The 5,317-nt window shown below is 45.2% G+C and overlaps 1 pseudogene; it reads left to right on the top strand.

Annotated features, from left to right (window-relative positions):
- The first annotated feature begins 4,198 nt into the window (after nt 1-4,198).
- On the top strand, nt 4,199-4,316 carry LOC126471822 (5S ribosomal RNA; annotated as a pseudogene).
- The last annotated feature ends 1,001 nt before the right edge of the window (nt 4,317-5,317 follow it).

Here is a 5,317-nt window from a genome sequence, read left to right on the forward strand (position 1 = left end):
CGATTCTTTTCCTATTAGTGGTCTTCTAGAAACGGAAGTGGCCGAGCAGTTCTAGGCGCTACAATCTGGAACCGCGCGACCGCTACGGTCGCAGGTTCGAATCCTGCCTCGGGCATGGATGTGTGTGATGTCCTTCGGTTAGTTAGGTTTAAGTAGTTCTAAGTTCTAGGGGACAGATGACCTCAGCAGTTAAGTCCCATAGTGCTCAGAGCCATTTGAACCATTTGAAACGGAAACATAACTTTAGTGCCATGGTGGTTGGAAATATGACTACTTATTACAGATTTCCAGTTTAACTGGAATTTTAGCGTTCTCTTGAAATCAAAGGCGTCTTTGTAACCTATTTACGCTTGATTTTTTGACATTCTTGCGCTAACATCAAAGAATCAGAAGCGATTGTAGGAATTATATGACTATTTGGATGAAATGGCCTGGTTCCCGTCCATGTAACAAATCGAATGTGGTTCATATGGTGAAACAATAACCTGTTGAAAGAGGGGCAATACTGAAGTTTTAAAGCAACTTTAAACACCTAAATTTTCCACGATTACATCGTTTCATGTGAATGTCAGGGTTATTATTTACTATATTATATTCTTTATTTCTTCTCATACGGACGTAACTAGTATTCTGGACCTAAATATAGTTAATAGGACCTTAAAATTAAAAGAAAGTACTATGGTAAACTCAGGAGTTGTATGTATGAGCACCAGCTTTAGCTTGCCATTCCAGAGAATCTTCGAACACTGAGAAAAATATCTCGACAATCTTTCAAGTGGACTACTGGGATTAATTCTCAATCTTAGGCTCGAGTAGTCCATTATGCGAACGCTAAGACGTCGGTGTAAATTTTCGTATCAAATAATTGCTCTTTCGAGATGGTGCTAACAGCTTCTGAAAAATAAAAAGAAGTAATTACACCTGCGTTGGCTGAGGAAGGAGAGCAGCGCTACGTTCCTTGCTGAGTCCCAGGTGTCGCTGCAGGCGATCGATCCGGTGCGGACGGCGGCGAAGAAGGGAAGGCGCTCAGCGCTCTTGAGGCCAGCTGTGGCTGTGCGGTACGCAGTTTATGGAAGCGCGCTGCCCGCCTTGGGATCGGCTCCAGCATCCTTGCTACGGCTTTATGGACACCGCGGGCGTTTGCATCCGGAGGCTGAGTGCCACTTTGTTTGACTGATTCCTGTCTTCCTCCATGGTGCTATACGAGAGGGGTAGGCTACGCGCTGGCACACGGTTTCAGCTGTCACCGTCCTCATTTCCATAACCATCTACAGCATCACTATATGAGGAAAGTTATCTCGACGACATGTACTTTACCCAGTACAACGAGGAAATAAGAAACACCCTACTGCATTTCACTATGTCCCAGAAACAGTCATGAAAATTCTGCCAGTACCTCGTCTCCTATCTTCCAAACTTTACAGAAGCTCTCCTGCGAACCTCGCAGAACCAGCACTCCTGAAAGAATGGATATTGCGGAGACATGGCTTAACCACAGCCTAGGGGGATGTTTCCAGAATGAGATTTTCACTCTGCAGCGGAGTGTGCGCTGATATGAAACTTCCTGGAAGATTAAAAATGTGTGCCGGACCGTTGTTAGAGCACATGCCCGCGAAAGGCAAAGGTCCCGAGTTCGAGTCTCGGTCCGGCACACAGTTTTAATCTGCCAGGAAGTTTCATATCAGCGCACACTCCACTGCAGAGTGAAAATCTCATTCTGGAGCCATGAAAATTGTTTACAACGAAGAATAACTGATCACAAATTACTCATAAAGAAACCATTATCTATCGGATTTCTCACGAATTCTGTTATCACTCTTCGCGTACTGTGTATTTACAACTCCAGTTTCTCTCTGTGGTCTGAATTGAGACCGTGTGAAATTACCCTGAAAGGAACGTACGAGCATTATAAGACGGTATTAATGAATAGCGAGAAACGCCATCGTAGAATCAACAACAAGCACAAGGCTTCCTCGGTATAGTCCATATCTTATCAAGACATTTGCTTTCTGTCTGCCTGTCAATCTGTCTCTCTCTCTCTTTCTGTTGGGTTCAACCGGAATTCTGAGTGGAAATGTAAGTGGCAAGTCACGAAAACCCGGAACCACGAACTTATTGACAACCCAACAGTTAAAGTTACAGGTTTTCATCAACCTAAGGAGGTGCTGGTATAGCTTATAGATGCACAAGTAAGGATTTTGCTCTGACAATACGTGTGACTGTGGCGATATTGAGACAATAAGACACACCGTGAATGACTGCCCAAATAGGCAATTTATCGTAGATCGCTGGAAGAACGTAAAGTACCTAGCGACTGGAAGAAAGCGCAGGTCGTTCCCATTTTCAAGAAGGGTCATAAATCAGATGCGAATAATTATAGGCCTATTTCGCTTACGTCAATCTGTTGTAGAATAATGGAACATGTTTTGTGTTCTCGTATTATGACGTTCTTAGATAATACAAATCTCCTTCATCATAACCAACATGGATTCCGCAAACAGAGATCATGTGAAACTCAGCTCGCCCTATTTGCCCAAGAAATTCACAGTGCCGTAGACACTGGCGAGCAGATTGATGCCGTATTCATGGACTTCAGGAAGGCATTTGATACGGTTCCGCACTTACGTTTAGTGAAAAAAATACGAGCTTACGGAATATCGGACCAGGTTTGTGATTGGATTCAGGATTTCCTAGAAGAAAGAACACAACATGTCATTCTTAACGGTTCAAAATCTGCAGATGTAGAGGTAATTTCGGGAGTACCGCAGGGAAGCGTGATAGGACCTTTATTGTTTACAATATACATAAATGACTTAGTTGACAACATCGGTAGCTCCGTGAGGCTATTTGCAGATGACACGGTTATCTACAAGAAAGTAGCAACATCAGAAGACTCGTACGTACTCCAGGAGGACCTGCAGAGGATTAATGCATGGTGCGACAGCTGGCAGCTTTCCCTAAACGTAGATAAATGTAATATAATGCGCATACATAGGGGCAGAAATCCATTCCAGTACGATTATGCCATAGGTGGTAAATCATTGAAAGCGGTAACGACCGTAAAATACTTAGGAGTTACTATCCGGAGCGATCTGAAGTGGAATGATCACATAAAACAAATAGTGGGAAAAGCAGGCGCCAGGTTGAGATTCATAGGAAGAATTCTAAGAAAATGTGACTCATCGACGAAAGAAGTAGCTTACAAAACGCTTGTTCGTCCGATTCTTGAGTATTGCTCATCAGTATGGGACCCTTACCAGGTTGGATTAATAGAAGAGATAGACATGATCCAGCGAAAAGCAGCGCGATTCGTCATGGGGACATTTAGTCAGCGCGAGAGCGTTACGGAGATGCTGAACAAGCTCCAGTGGCGGACACTTCAAGAAAGGCGTTACGCAATACGGAGAGGTTTATTATCGAAATTACGAGAGAGCACATTCCGGGAAGAGATGGGCAACATATTACTACCGCCCACATATATCTCGCGTAATGATCACAACGAAAAGATCCGAGAAATTAGAGCAAATACGGAGACTTACAAGCAGTCGTTCTTCCCACGCACAATTCGTGAATGGAACAGGGAAGGGGGGATCAGATTGTGGTACAATAAGTACCCTCCGCCACACACCGTAAGGTGGCTCGCGGAGTATAGATGTAGATGTAGATAGGCGTTTCACTAGTGGTATCAAGAGTTCACATGAAGTATCCGAGGAGGCGTGCCACTGGGTTGGAGCCTCCAAACATTCGTGTGTAGCCTGGCCCGTTGAATGCTTGTGTAGTGTTAATAGTTTCACATGTGTAGCTTTCGGAAAAATACGAGGGTTGGATAAAAAGTAGTGGCAATACTGCCGTAAAATGAAAGATGTGCGTCAAGTGGCATGTGCGCTGTCTGTAGCTGATAGCAGAAGGTCAGTTGAAGCAGGGCAGTGAGCGACAATGCGTGCGTTTTAGTCAACTGCAGTAGGTACTGTCAGAATCCAGTTCAAGCGCTCTGACAGACAACACCTTCACCCTGCCCTAAGAAGAAAGCGAGGGCATCTTCTGTCACTGCATACCATCATCCTTCACGACAGTGCACAGCGCACTCTATGCTCTGACAGGAGCTGCTGTGTACGTGGCGGTGGAAGATAGTCACTCGATATGAGTCCTTACGATAACGACCACTTCGCCAAAATGAGGCACCTCTTCCTGGCACGTAGGCAACGGCCTTGCCGCAGTGGATACACCGGTTCCCATGAGATCACCGAAGTTAAGCGCTGTCGGGCGTGGTCGGCACTCGGATGGGTGACCATCCAGGTCGCCATGCGCTGTTGCCATTTTCCGGGGTGCACTCAGCCTCGTGATGTCAATTGAGGAGCTACTCGACCGCAAGCGGCTTCGGTCAAGAATACCATTATAACGACCGGGAGAGCGGTGTGCTGACCCCACGCCACTCCTATCCGCATTCTCCACTGAGGATGAGACGGCGGTCGGATGGTCCCGGTAGGCCACTCGTGGCCTGAAGACGGAGTGCTTTTCTTCCTGGCACGTGCTGTAGCATCATTCGTGACGTAGGGCGGTACTTGCGAGACATGGACAGAGATGGACTTCCATCTGTGTGGGGGAAGATGATGGAGATGCAGGGCTATTAAATTGAGGGCATGTAATATGGTGAATGTCTGTCAATAAAGTCTGGTATGAATTACAACAGTGTTGCCTCTGCGTTTTATCCGACCCATGTATGTGTAACAATTTTGTTGTTGTAAATGATGCGTACGATAACAACAATAAGTCTATTAGATTCAAAATTCTTTATCTCACATATTCTGCAGGCACCTAATGGTTCAAATGGCTCTGAGCACTATGGGACTCAACTTCTGAGGTCATCAGTCCCCTAGAACTTAGAACTACTTAAACCTAACTAACCTAAGGACATCACACACATCCATGCCCGAGGCAGGATTCGAACCTGCGACCGTAGCGGTCTCGCGGTTCCAGACTGTAGCACCTAGAACCGCACGGCCACTCCGGCCGGCTGCAGGCACCTATTCTGAACACACAGTTTATTTACAACTTTGTTTACGCCGAAATATTGATTACATGTCTTTTTATAGCTACTTTTCTTCTCGCCAAGAAGATCTGCAACCACACCTAGAGACAGTGTTATCTCACTTCCTTATCCGAAACGGTATCCTTTGTGAATTACATGAAAATAATAAAATAACAACTAATACAAAATTTATCCAAAAAGTGAATCATTCCGTAACAACAGACTGATTCTTTGAATGGCAAAAGACAGAGCAGTACTAAAGGTGCGCGTTTAGTCTCGTACCCTCAC

Source organism: Schistocerca serialis, chromosome 3, assembly GCF_023864345.2.
Source record: "Schistocerca serialis cubense isolate TAMUIC-IGC-003099 chromosome 3, iqSchSeri2.2, whole genome shotgun sequence".
Classification (NCBI taxonomy): Eukaryota; Metazoa; Arthropoda; class Insecta; order Orthoptera; family Acrididae; genus Schistocerca; species Schistocerca serialis.